This window comes from Leptonychotes weddellii, unplaced genomic scaffold (genome assembly GCF_054177405.1).
Source record: "Leptonychotes weddellii isolate Sample4059 unplaced genomic scaffold, ASM5417740v2 HiC_scaffold_1007, whole genome shotgun sequence".
NCBI classification, from domain to species: domain Eukaryota; kingdom Metazoa; phylum Chordata; class Mammalia; order Carnivora; family Phocidae; genus Leptonychotes; species Leptonychotes weddellii.
The window spans coordinates 1-14,710 of NW_027677077.1; the positions used below are offsets into that span (position 1 = coordinate 1).

The window sequence follows — 14,710 nt, forward strand, 5'->3', positions numbered from 1 at the left end:
AAAAAAATCCTTTCCTTCTTTCTGGCACTGCGCTAGGTACAGACTTTGAGATCAAGAAATAAAGTCCCATTTCTCAAAAATGTCTGAATTAGGGGCGCCTGGGTGGCTTAGTCAGTTAAGCATCTGACTCTTGGTTTCAGCTTAGGTCATGATCTCAGGGTCACAAGATCGAGCCCCACGTCTGGCTCTGTACTCAGCACAGAGTCTGCTTAAGATTTTTTTCCTCCTCCCTTTTCTTTTGCCCCTCCCCCTGTGCATGCGCGCTCTCTCTCTCTCTCTCGCTAAAATAAATAAATAAATAAAATCTTTTAAAAATCACTGAATTATGTGGGGGACGCAAGTAAGTAAAGAATACAGTAGAGGGCAATGAGTGTGTGGTAGGAATATGCCTAAGATGCTCTGGTGCTCAGCAGAGACTCCTACTGGGAATGTGAGGGGGAGAGTGGTTGGGCCGGGAAGGCTCCCCAGAGGAGGTGATGGTTTGTGCTGAGTCCTACAGGCCAAGGAGGCATTCACCTGGTGGAGAAGATGGAATAGGATCATTCCAGGCAGCAGGTGTATGCACCTGGCAGCTAGAACCATGACTGCATTTGAGGGGTGATTACAGGTGTGTCAAGAAGAGGAGATAAGAGCTAACAGGGCCCACAAAGGCATGCCATTCTTAAATATTTATTGTCACCAAGGAAATACCAGTGATGAGATAGTCTTTGGTGCTGAGGCTGGAAGGTTAGGCTGTGGTTGGAGTATGAGACAACCTTGGATGCCAAGCTAACAGGTTAGTATTTCGTCTCATTAGCCATGAGGGCCTAATGAGAGCTCAGCCTCCTCTTGCCCTGAAATCTTGTCGCTTTATATTTAAATCCACTGATCAACAATCAAATGTATAAAGACATAATCTAATAGTCTATTTGAGCAAATTCATTGATTTTTTTTTAAATGGCTGTGAAGATGAGGGAATATATTCATTAAGAAGTAATGAATAAATCAGAAGACAAAAGGGGTAAAAGGAAACATAAAAGAGAGTGTCTTGAGGTTGAGCCGAGGGAAAAAGCGAAGAAAGACTTTCTCCAACACACACACTGGGCCCTGGTCTAGCAGCTGCCTGTACAGAAATGATTCTTGGCTTGGCAGTTCTTTAACCAAATTATTTATCTTCTGATGGAAGTTATATACTGTTTGCACTCTAGTCTTAGTTATTTTTTAAAAAGAAGATAAGATAGATTGCAATTTTGTAAGTTTTGAAGAAATTGTTTTACATATGGAATTTACTATATATGTATGTACCTGTATGTGTGTTTTCTTGTTAGGTCAATGTGAACCAATTACATTGGAACTCTGCATGAATTTACCCTACAACTATACAAATTATCCAAATTACCTTGGCCACAGGACTCAAAAGGAAGCATCCATCAGCTGGGAGTCTTCTCTTTTCCCTGCACTTGTTCAAACGAATTGTTACAAATACCTCATGTTCTTTGCTTGCACCATTTTGGTACCAAAGTGTGATGTGAACACAAGCCAGCGGATCCCACCTTGCAGGTAATACAATGAAGTCTCCCCCAAGCATCCTCATTTTCCCCTCAGGGAGAACCGAGGGATCGGAGACTTAGTTTGAGTTTAGACAAAGTCCATATTGCTAAGGAGCTCTGTATATAACAAATTATGTGTTAAAAAAGTAAAGAAGTAGGAATTCTAAAATGAATATTTGAGTTAGGATTCATTACTGGAGTACCACACAAGGGAGGTATGAACTGCCTTTGATAAATAGTTCACATACTTTTTTTTTTTTTGAGATTTTATTTATTTATTTAATGGAGAGACAGAGAGGGCACAAGCAGGGGGAGCTGAAGCAGAGGGAGAGGGAGAAGCAGGCTCCCTGCCAAGCAAGGAGCCCAATGTGGGACTTGATCCCAGGACGCTGAGATCATGACCTGAGCCGAAGGCAGATGCTTAACCGACTGAGCCACCCAGGCGCCCCAGTAGGTCACATACTTTAATCAAATAAAATCACGTTTCACTTTGGTGGATCAAGAAGTGTTCTAAAATGTGAGTTAGGCGAAGAAGGGGTATATCTGCTTTTTTCTCTGGCAACACTGATGTTTTAAAATGCTGACTTTTGATAGCACTCAGAAGTTAGAGACGTTACATAAGCCGTGGACTGCAGCTTGGACAAGGGATGGACATCGCTGACGTTTTTCTACCTGCTTAGATGAAATGAGGGCCAGCATTTCAAGCTTGCAGCTTGGATTTAGGATGAGAAATATCCTCCTTCAGGTTAAGAGTACTACTCCGGAGCCCACCGTCTGGTCCGAGTCCTGGCTCTTCTGTGACTGCTTTGTGGCCTGGGACAGATTTTTCAGTCCCTCTCAGTCTCAGTTCTTCTACTCTGTCTATAAAATCAAGACAGGGGACGCCTGGGTGGCTCAGTCGGTTAAGCGTCTGCCTTCGGCTCAGGTCATGATCCGGGGGTCCTGGGTTCGAGCCCCACGTCGGGCTCCCTGCTCAGGGGGCAGTCTTCTCCTCCCTCTCCTTCTGCTGCTCCCCTGCTTGTGCTCTCTCTGTCGAATAAATAAATAAAATATTTAAAAATAAATAAAAAAAAATAAAATCAAGACAGTAACAGTGGTTGGGTTGAGTTGTTGGGAGGGTAAATGAGTGTGCATAAATGTCAAGGCTTCTGGCTGTAAGCTCAGTGCACAAGAGCACTGATGATAGGAGAGGAACACTACTGCTTAGTGGAAGTTTGGGCTCTTCTCCGCCACGTGTTGCAGTGTAGGCAGAGAATGTACAAGACAAGACAGCTGTCACAGAAGTGGGTAGCTGCAGTCTTTACGCTGTTTTCCATCAAGGGGTGAATATACAGATGTCCTTGTCTAAGTGTGAGCAGTAACTACGGGAACCATATGTTGGGATCAGAAGTCACTTGGAACTTTAAGAAAAAGCATTAATATTGATATAGTGGACAGACAGGAAAACAGTAAATTAAATACCAAATATCAAATGGATGACAAGGAAGGGGCATCTATAGAGGACAGGAAACAATAAAATTTCAAAATGAGTTGGGGAACTGAACAAATTATACAAACAGATTAAAAGTTAATGTTGCCTTGTGCAAACGTAATTCTGAAAACTTCTGTAAAATGCCTTTTAAAGTATCGCTAAGAAAGCATCTACTCATTTTATGTTGAAAAGTTATTTCTAAATTTTATTCCACTTTGGCTAAGCAAGGTCAAGGATAGTGAATAATAATTTGTTATAATACTTAAATGCTTGCATCGATTTTCTTTTCACATGGATAAAAAAATTTCCCTAATGGAGTATTCTCTGGAACAAATGTACATCTACGTATGATTTATAATTTCAGGGCTTATGTTTCACATTAAAATGCCCAAGATGAGACTGACCCTGAGACATTATTCAATCAACATTTTAGTGAACTTTCTTTAGATACTTTAGTTCTATTTCTTCAGTTCACATGTACATCTTTCATTTTCAGTGGCTCTCAAAATGAGTTCTACATTTTGATATTTGCTTATAAGAATTTTTTAAATATTCTGACAAGAATAATAATATACTCATGTGTTCATGAAGCAATGTTGCTTTTGCCATGCCTGTTTATGGGTCTTAACATTTAGTTTTTAAGTTATGAGTCTGAAAAATCTGACATTGTTGAGCCCTTACGATGTGTTAAATATTTTAGGGTCGTGCTGCTGTCTTGCCCTCAAAGTATCCTTTTGAGGGAGGCCCCTCCCATCAGGGCTGTGCCCGTGACTGAATGCCGCATGGGTTAGGATAAGAACAGTGACCTCTGCCGTTGCCGTGCGGCACATTGTCTTATTTTTATCCTATTACCTCACTGTATTCTTTTCATGTATTATTGTATTATTTCCATTTTATAGAAAAAATAGGAAGTGGGAGAGTCAGGTGCTATACTCTGTATAAATCAGGTGTCCTATGGCAAATTTGAAATTGCAGCAATTAAATTACACACATTTTTTCTAAATCTGCAACGAAACTATTCAGTCTAACAGAGAGTTATTGAACACTATTGAACATCCTGTTTTTGCAAAACTAATATGGGAACACCATGGCTTTGTCTTCGCCTGAGTTCTGAGGCTAAGCCAGCATCGAGTTATGCTCTGTCTTATGCAGACTTTTTTTTTTTTTAACAAAGAGAGAGAGAGAGGGGCAAACCATAAGAGACTCTTTTTTTAAGATTTTATTTATTTATTTGACACAGAGAGAGAGAGATAGCAAAAGAGGGAACACAAGCAGGGGGAGTGGGAAAGGGAAAAGCAAGCTTCCCACTGAGCAAGGAGCCCAACGTGGGGCTCAACCCCTGGACTCTGGGATTGTGACCTGAGCCAAAGGCAGACGCTTAACAAGTGAGCCACCCAGGCTCCCCTCTATCTTATGCAGACTTAATGTAACTAGAGCTTTCTCTGAAACGTCCCCCATTCTATTGTTAACCTTTCCCTACCAGTTTCTAGCTAGACTGGAGCTGACCTTTCTGGAAGGGCTGCCCCATTTTTATTTTTTTTTAATTTTAATTTTTTTTTAAAAGATTTTATTTATTTATTTGAGAGAGAGAATGAGATAGAGAGAGAGCATGAGAGGGGGGAGGATCAGAAGGAGAAGCAGACTCCCTGCTGAGCAGGGAGCCTGATGCGGGACTCGATCCCAGGACTCCAGGACCATGACCTGAGCCGAAGGCAGTCGCTTAACCAACTGAGCCACCCAGGCGCCCAAGGGCTGCCCCATTTTATCGAGAGAGAGACAGACAGTGAACTTTGTTGAAATGAATAGCTTAAAGTTTAAAACTTTTGAAAATAAATAACGTATTTGAAAGGAAATAAAAAAATTGTCTAGAAACTTATTTTGGTTAATTTCCTTTTTTTTTTTTTTAACTACGTAGCTCATTTCTTGGTAATTTATGGAGGCAAAACCATTTTTCCCTCATAGGAAATAAAGAAATACACGTTGATACCTCACTTTAAAAATATGCTTTGTGTAAATGAGATGACACACATGAAAGAAGGCACCTAGCACAATGTTTAGTCTATCTTTTCTTTATAAAAGGAACAAACACACTTTATTTTAACGAACTCGAGCTCAGTAGAGATGGGATTGGGAGAAGTACCAAACTTTTCAACACTACCGGTCTAAGCTGAAGTGATGATGGCCATGTCTTAGGTAAGTCAGGTTGGCACATGAAATAGCTCCCATGACTGGTCCCCAGAGGGAGAGACCTCTCAAGTGGATGATACTGTATAGACTCCATGACCCTTGGTGGCAGACTATCCAAACTGATGTTGAGAACTTCCTGGCTTGGAATAAAAGCATTGGGGAATGTGTCTGCTTGAAAGACAGAGAATGAGAAAGGTAAAGTGTAGAGGAGAATCTGTTTCCTGGATGTTGTTCAGGGGTGTAAACTTGCAATTAGTAGGTATAAAGGTCTTGGAGATCTTAGGCACCATAGGGTGAATACAGACAACAAGATTGTCTTATAATCATCGAACTTGCTAAGAGTCTAGATCTTAATTATTCCAGCCACAAAAGAGAAATGATAATTATGCGATAGAGATTCTATCTCTACATGACAATCACATTATAATAGATAAATGTATCAAATCAACATGTCTCCCCCTTACATTTACATCATGTTATATGTGAAATATATTCCAATAAAAAACACACACAACAAACTTCTATTTCTATTTCTGTAATGAAGTTTCTCTTAGTGAAAGTATGTCCTTTGGCATGCATGTCCTTTGTGGAGAGAGGTATTACTTATTTTGTTTTCCCAAATATCAATTATGTATCTGTGCATCTCTCTATATATTGGTATATACACACACCAGATACACACAGAGACCCACATTCACACAGAATTAAAACCCTACATATATTCCTAACATACTATCTCAGGTGTAGCTATTTCTGCCTCCCATGTTTTATCTTTCTTGCTCTCTTAGACCACTGTGTGAGCACTCCAAAGAACACTGTGAGTCTGTGCTTGGGATTGTGGGCCTACAGTGGCCTGAAGACACAGATTGCAGTCAGTTTCCAGAGGAAAATTCAGACAACCAAACCTGCCTAATGCCCAATGAAGCTGTGGAAGGTTAATTTTTAAATCAATTACTATGGGCTATCTAACATGGATGACTCTATCATCAGCTACCTTCTCAAGGTTCTCTGTTGTTAGTGTTCTTGTTGTGTTCTAGTTGTCAATCAGGCTGCATGGGTGAGTGAATCTGTGAACTTGGTTACATTGCAAAACCTTGGTGCTCATTTTAAAAATAAATTGTCTTCATTTTAAAAATAAATTGCAGAGATGTATTTAATATTTCAGGTATTTATCTTAACCATACTCAACTCATAGAGCCCACTCTATGTGCATGCTGCTTTTATACTAAGGGGTCCTAGGGTAGTGGTGAGCATCAAGCCCTGGTTACTTCAAGCTGAAAGCATTTAGAGACCTTGGCAACATAGGATCATCAGGTAGAGAAATGGAATCAGGGACCTGCCCACCATGAGGGAAGGATTAGAACAGGAAACAATTTTGGCACATTAAGGGCAGCTGGGTAGTTAGAAGTCTTGGCTCCATGGGCTACTTCAGGCTCTGGTGGTCCATTCAATGGACATGGTTGTCCATTCGGGAAGGTAGTTAAATACTGGAAAGCCTAACGACACTAAACAGCTGACTGGAGAGATGATGCCAAGGATGAAGGAGAAAGATCCTGATAAGCAAATGGAGAGAGCCAACTTAACTTTGGTTGGTTCAGCTTTGCGGAAGACCATCTTACCTTCAAGAATAGCCCCTTGACAATAGCCCACACATAAATAGATAAATGAGCTGATGGCTCCAGGCTTTCTGTCTAATGAAAATAACATGGCTCATTGCTTTGAACAGAATGCTCACCTAGTCACTTCAAGTGTGGCTCTGGACGGTGTGTTCTGGCTACCAGAAGATGTGATGGCCAGGCTGACTGTGACGATGACAGTGATGAAGAAAACTGTGGTATGTGTGAAATGACACTTTTCTTGAACATACAAGAATGCCTGGTTAGGATAAAGGACTGTATATAAAAATGTCAGCTGTTTACTTATGGTCATAAGTGGTGATGAGGATTGAATGCTAATGCATTTACTTTTAATATCACCAAATGACAAGGTATGAAGCAATAGGTGTTTTTCCTGTTAACTCTGTTGATTTTCCCTAAGTTATACTTCTGTTTATAACCTTGATGATATATGTGCAAATCCTTAGTAAAACGAGAAGCACTTCACAAATGTAAGGGATTATTTTTATTATTAGAGATACAAAGCAGTTGTCACCTGTCTAAAAGTCAGAACGATAGTGTCTTTGCATATGATTTCCATGTTGTTAAGTAGGCATCTAGATACACAAAGACAGAGTTCAGGCTCCAACATTCAAATTTAATTGGAATTCATTTTCATGCCCTCTCTGATTTTTGTCTCTGTCAGCAAAGGATAAAACTCTTTCTGACATTTCTGCACTGAGTTCCAAAATCACCAATGGAAAGGCCAGAAATGCCAATGGTAATTTGAGTGGAGCTAATTCCCATTTTATTTTCCGGCAAACCTCTGTACTTGTAACCTCAGAATGTGTCAGGGAATAGAAAACCGGCAATGCTCTTTACTAAGCAATATTCTGGAATAAAGCAAAATGATTGAAAGGCTATCCAAAGAATAGTTTGGTTGTGATCATTTACCTTGTTCTGCTTATAAATGAATTGACACTCTTTGTCTTTAAAAGCACAAAGAGCAATACATCTTTTGAAATAGTTTTATTCTTTTGGCCTTTGAGGTATGAAATATTTCCTTGCTTCCCAAAATGAATTTTCCGTAGTAGACATTGCCCTTCTGGTCTAGACAAAATGTCACAAGCAATAAACCAAAATCCTGTCAGTTGCTGTAAATATGGACAAGAGCATCCTCTAGAAAATTAGACCTGTCAGAATGATGGTACAATGGCCAGGGGTAATTTTGTTAGAGAAGAACATCCAGTGTTTTGAGAAGGTACTGTTGTTTGCTTGTTTGTGGTCTTTATGTAGAGAAATAAATCCACTCATTGAATATTCCTATGTAAATGACTTACTGAGAATCTATTGGATTTGTTTGCTAAACAATGACTGCAATGGATTATGGTATTCTGAGATGCAATTTAAAATGGATTATCTTTGGGCGCCTGGGTGGCTCAGATGGTTAAGCGTCTGCCTTCGGCTCAGGTCATGATCCCAGGGTCCTGGGGTCGAGTCCCACGTCGGGCTCCCGGCTCAGCGGGGAGCCTGCTTCTCCCTCTGACCCTCTCCCCTCTCATGTTGTTTCTCTCTCGCTCGCTCTCTAAAAAATAAATAAAATCTTAAAAATAAAATAAAATAAAATAAAATGGATTATCTTTGATAGTTTAAAGAGATTACATGGTACTCTACTGGGCTGGCGAGGCCTAAATCTGTATGTAGTAGGGGACTAAATATGTGAGAAATGTAAAAACTTACTTTTAGGTGGTCTGAGTCTTTGAATATATTCTGCGAAAAGAAATGCAAAGCACTATAGGGTTTAAATGATCCTACATTGTCAGGTTTCTAGGTGAGCTGTTGAGTTTTTATCGAGACTTTATTCACACAGTTAAAGGTACAGCAGAATGATAGGGTCAGTGGTCTAATCCCTATCAGCACTCAATGTATTGGTGGCCCTACTGAGAGCTCGCTCTAGTGAAGGCAGGTGAAGAGTGGGAGAGAAATTAACTCATTTGGAGTTGCATTAATTGCTCCAACAGTGTTCACCTGTGAGAAAACTCTCATTAAGTTTTTCAGAGTGACTGATGACAGAAATTTTACATATATTTACCTTTGGGATATATGCACACATTTGAATGGGCATGTCCAGTGGTCTGGGAGCATGAGACACTTAAAAAGCAAATGAAGAAGTCACGCTGAAGAGGGCCTAATGAAGGACTATTGGGAGATCATCCAGTTCCCACTTGTCATTTTCTCAGTTGTCCCTCTATTCCCATGGGCATGCGTGGTACCGTCTGGTGATGCGAACACCAGCCCCACGGAAGCTGAGTTTCAGCCCAAGCGTCACATGTTTCTGATTTATTCTGTCCATTGTGGAGTTTAATGCATTTAAAGGCTTGGACTTTACTGAATAATGTGATAATTAACTATTCACTCTCACACACTGCAGATCCTCCAGAACTTCTAAAAATAGTATGGGGTTTTCCTCTTAAAAACAATACTTGTTTCATTTATCTATAAAATAATTGATGTGTTGGAAATTTATTTTGTATTTCTTTGGCGAATCTGCAGGAGGAAAACATGGTAGCCCAAGCACACCGTTTATAAATATGCTTTTAAGATACAGATTTCCCCTGCCATCCGAAAGTAGAGCATTCCGATGAAAACTTTCACAAGCCAAAATTATGTAAAGTGAAGAAGCAATTACCATTATGTGGTAATGTGGAAAAAATTTCGACTGTCCCCAGGCCCTAAAAATATCCTTCCTTAGGCTTTTCTAAAGCTACCACACATCTTGCTAATGGATGTACAAAATAAATCGAGATAAAGCAGAGTTGCCCACAAAGGTCAAAACTATGGTGGCTTGATGCTGAGATGCTGAGTGTAGTTCTCCTGGAAGGCGCCTGGGGGCGCTACTCGCTGCTCAGGGTGCACGCTGCCTGTGTAAAGCCTCACTGCCAAGCAAATGCTGAAGCTATTTTCCTTCTTCGCTGTTTTTCGTAAAAGCGAAAAGCTTCTTTGGCTTTCATTCGGTTAGAGAAAATAGTTACTAACGTAGGTCTTCCGTAAAAGCGAAGTGGCATGATGCGAACTTTCGAAAAGTGGGGAATACCTGTATATGCATTAGCCTTTAGCAATGGGCAGTGTTGCTCTGAAGGGTCTCCTGCTTTTGTGGTACATTTTTGTTGTTGAGGTTGTTTTGATGGTGTGATCGCTAACGTAAACAACCGCTGAAAACACTGTCGGTGTTTTCAGAGATGTTTTCGGCAAGTATTTAGAAGAATTATACAAACTGGAACACATCGTTCCAGCATCGCTTCATGGGAGGGAAGCCTTGAAAAATGGGAGCGATTTACAGAGTCACCGCTGTGTCAGGACAGAAGCACTTTGTCGTCTTAGAAAAGGTTGATTGCTTATCATTCATTGAACGTACATGCTCTATGGATGGAGCTGTGTGTAAAACTAGCAACCTGATGACAAGTTGATTTTCAACGTAACATTTTCCAAGCACTGATACCTAAGCAGTGAAGGAAAAGGTGAAGATCCGGTCAAAGACGTGAACAGGAATGGCATCAAAGAAAGGACAGCTGAGGGAAATAACAATGGGTTACGTTTCTGGGCTTTGCCTTCATGCAGAGATTTGAGTTGGTGAGACTGAGGTTCGATTTTGCTCGGCCGGTGTCCACGATTTGGGTGGGCTACCAGCAGAAGCAAGGTGGAACCTGGGCCGTGGTGTGAGCAGCGAGTCTTCTCAATGGGGGCAGTTAAAGGAGAATATAGTGAAGACAGTTTCATTATATTTACTAGAGAAATAAGACCCTTTATTACACAAACACAGCATCACAATTACTCATTGATCACTACTCTATATAAAAGGGTATACACCATACGGAGAAAGATAGACAACAGTACAAATCCCCAAGTGTCATTAGGTGCCTTTCTGTTTATCCTCAAATGATTAAAAATCATTTCATCCTCTATCTTTGATCTCCTCTAAGGCTCCAGTAAAATAAAATCTTTAAATATAACCTTTTCTTGGGATCAAAGCACCTTTAGGCTATGTTCAAAGCCTCTGACTCTGATATTTGTGGGCTGTACAGCTTGATTTTAAAATTTTTCCAAAAGACCTTTTTTTCTATCCATTTGGACCCTTGAAAGTATTTGTACAACTTCTCACAGAGGATGGCTTACCTGGCATTTTTAGCCAATAGTAGTCTCCATGCCTAGATTTCTCTTTGCTTGTGGAAAACCCTGACTTTGCTCTGACTAGTCCATATCATGTCAGATACCCACAAATGTGCTTTCGGGACGAATCTTCGGGATGGATCTCTAATCACTCAGTAGGGTTTAATTTTTCCATGTTAAGGAAGGACATTCTCCTTCCCTTGAGATATTTTGCTACTCGGTTAATTGCTTTGCTGTCTTATTTGGCATCTTGGGCAGGCAGCCTGAAATGGCAGGGAGGGCTCTGTGTAGACCTAGCCTTGGATTTAAATCTCAACTCAGCACGCAGAGGCTGTGTGACTTTTGGCCAGTCACTTACTCTGGGCCTCAGTTTTCTCACCTGTAAAATGTAGAGAACACCCAGTTTATCCTCCCAAGCTTGGAATGCTTATAACAGGCTTTATTCATTCCTCAGAAGGCAATAACTAAGCACCCATCTGCCACGGTGCTAGGATATCCAGGAAACGACTCCCCTCAAAGGTCACCCAGGGGTCTCCCTGGGAGGGAGGAGTCCTCTCTTGCTTGATCTGGTCTCTGGCAGACCAAGGCCTTGGGTTTGGCAGAAGAGAGCAGGCTGGCCTGTCGTGTCCGAAGCAAGAGCCAGGCAGAATCCCTGGTTCAGGTAGTAGACATGGGCAGCCGGGTGGTGTTTCATCCTGAAGGTAGTGCTTTTCTGGGGATACAGGTCCCCATCTCTGGGATTAGTCATCAAAGGGGGCCCCCAGCCTGTAGTTTAAAGCCCTTTCCACCACCCCATCCTGCCTCCTCATTGGGTCCTAGGCCGGCGCATGCTGAAGAGGATGATATGGGGATGTCACCCCTAAACAGGGGAGGAATGGGGAGGGGCTGCTGAGGAATTGGGAGCCCTGTGGTCTGTACTGGTGTTGCTGCCCTTGACGGTCAGGCCTGAGACGGGTGGGGAGGCAGGTCCTCTGTTGGAGCTGCTGTAGGTCTGCTGCTGATCCTTGAGATTGGGGCTCCATCTCCCAGGGTTGCATGCTCTGGAGGGGCCTTCCCACCCGCTAGGCCTGAGCCTCACTGCTGCAGCTCCTGTCGTGCACCTAGATCCAGACTGTTCCAGCCTCAGCCAGTCCAGGACCCAGATTCATCTTGCCCCTTGCTCTTCTGGCCTGTTCCTCCCTGAAAATACTTTTTATTTCATGAAGCTCAAATTAGCAGACCTAATGAGCATATCTCCTCACCCGGTATTTGCCTGAGAGATTTTTCCAGGACAAGAAGCATCAGCTTTAGGATGGTTTGCTGCCTTTACCTATGATGACAACTTTTTTGGTAGAGAAAAAAGGGTGCCCCAGCTCAGGTGGGACCTGCCTCTGGTCGGGGGAGGCTGAGGGATGGAGTACATGAAGAACCCAGCACAAAGCTTAGCACACTTAGTGTGAAGCAGCATCTGGTTTGTCTGGGATGCAGGTGGTTCATGGAATGAGGGACAGTTAGTGCTGAGAACAGGCAGGTCCTGGGCAAGCTGGGGTGAGTTGGTCACTTTAGCAACACTCCGTGGGTGTTGTCTTTATCTCTGTGCTGGGGTGGTTGTGATTCTGACTTCAACAGTTATTTGGTTTCATAAGCGCAGCTGCGTGAAACACCCCACCCCCTTCATACCTGTCTTTAATTTTTAGTGGAGTCATACTCTTTTCATTTTAAAGCATACATTTAAAACAGAATTACACCAAAGATGTCACTTTAAAGGGACAGTTTATTTATTCCTTCACATAATAATAATGCTACCTTCCATGTGACTAACGTCTTGACCTCTTCATCTTACTTCATTTATGTTCACCCTAACTCCACAGAAGAGGTATTAGGACACATGGGGCGCCTGGGTGGCTCAGTTGGTTGGGCGACTGCCTTCGGCTCAGGTCATGATCCCGGAGTCCCTGGATCGAGTCCCACATCGGGCTCCCTGCTCGGCAGGGAGTCTGCTTCTCCCTCTGACCCTCCCCCCTCTCATGTGCTCTCTCTCTCATTCTCTCTCTCTCAAATAAATAAATAAAAAATCTTTAAAAAAAAAAGAAGAGGTATTAGGACACATGAATTTTTATTAGAAAAGAGAAGATCCAGGAGGGTAAGTTAATGCTTGTAGAGGACTCATTTAATCTGTAGAGCAACCCTATGTAGCAAGCATTATTATTACTATTTTAGAGCTATGGAAACTGAGGTTCAGAGAAGTTAAGTAACTATCCAAGGTTGCACAGCTAGTGAAATCAGAGCTAGGATTCAAATTCAGGTATCTGACTCTAATGCTGTCCTTCCCTTGCTTTCTACCCCTCATGCACATGGTTCATTCTCATTTTACAGAGGACTGCAGCTAAGGACTTGCACCTGGACCCCAACTGGATCTTTATAAGGCTGTGATTTGGAAACATTTATTTATTTTCTCTAAATCTCAGTTTCCTCACTTATAAAATACTGACCATAATACTGACATTGTGGTATTATTATAAGAATTAAAACTAATTTATAATGTGGATACATAGTGGATAGTGAATATTATCTTACTATTATTATTATTACTGAGGATGCAGGTCTTACTTATGTCCCAGAAAATCTACTTTTATGGTTTTTCACCAGCTCATTCCAAAGGTCCAAGTTCTCCAGATTTTAGGAAGGGTAGCACGTGAATAATCAGAAAGACTCATGTTGTTTTCTCTCATTCTTTACTAACAAGTGGTATGGTTTGTGACAAGACTGTTAACTGATGTCTGGATCTGCTGCTAGATGAGACTCCAGATAATACCCCCATGAGTTCCTGGAATAGATATCTCTGGGCCTAAGACCATTCCAGATGTACAGCTGGTGAAACACTCTCACTGTTTATTTCCTATATTTTTGAATGGTGAAACACTTTCAATCTAATTTTAGCTCATAATAAAAATTTCTAGTGACCTATTTTGATAACTCTTTTCTTTTTTTAATTTTTTTTAAAGATTTTATTTATTCACTTGACAGAGAGAGACACAGCGAGAGAGGGAACACAAGCAGGGGGAGTGGGAGAGGGAGAAGCAGGCTTCCCGCGGAGCAGGGAGCCCGATGCGGGGCTCGATCCCAGGACCCCAGGATCACCTGAGCCGAAGGCAGATGCTTAACGACTGAGCCACTCAGGCGCCCTTGATAACAATTTTCAATGAGAATTTTGAAAAAAGCAGATTTTTTCTTATAACGGGTTCCAAGAAACATGAGTCAATCATCTACAAAATTTCTCTGAATTATTTGTAGTAGGTCAAATAGGAAATAGCATTTTTAAAGAAATACCTTATTTGATCACTGCTTTGCATTTCACTCACCTTAAACTGAATGATACTTTCCCGGGAAGGGAAGAGACTTTTGGTTCCTTACATGAAAGGAAGTTCCATTTAAAATACACGTGTGTTGAAGGCCTGTCAAGTGCTAGCCGCTGTTGTAGCATGGGGGGAGGGGAAAGGAACCCAAAGATGAATGCCGTGGGGACTCTTCTTCATGCACCTCGCAGCCTGGTAAGGACCATGGATCCCACTGGAGTGACGAGAACACATTAGACTCTTGGCATGTTTTAGCAGATGTGTGAAATGCACTGCATTTGATTCAAATGGCATTTTTAAGTTCATTGCAAGTTCTTGCTATTTCATAGGCAAATTACAGTTCAAGCTTATAGTCCTGATCTCATGCAAATTACGTTCATTTCTCATATTAATTGATGAAGTTGATCTCCTCAGATCTCTTAGACT

At 41.5% G+C, this 14,710-nt stretch overlaps 1 long non-coding RNA gene across 1 annotated transcript; it reads left to right on the forward strand.

Annotated features, from left to right (window-relative positions):
• Positions 1 to 1,273: 1,273 nt before the first annotated feature.
• LOC145718014 (uncharacterized) lies at positions 1,274 to 8,171 on the forward strand. Its single transcript, XR_014141529.1, has 3 exons — positions 1,274 to 1,539; positions 5,976 to 6,121; positions 6,914 to 8,171. It is a non-coding gene; the product is annotated as an uncharacterized LOC145718014 (long non-coding RNA).
• The last annotated feature ends 6,539 nt before the right edge of the window (positions 8,172 to 14,710 follow it).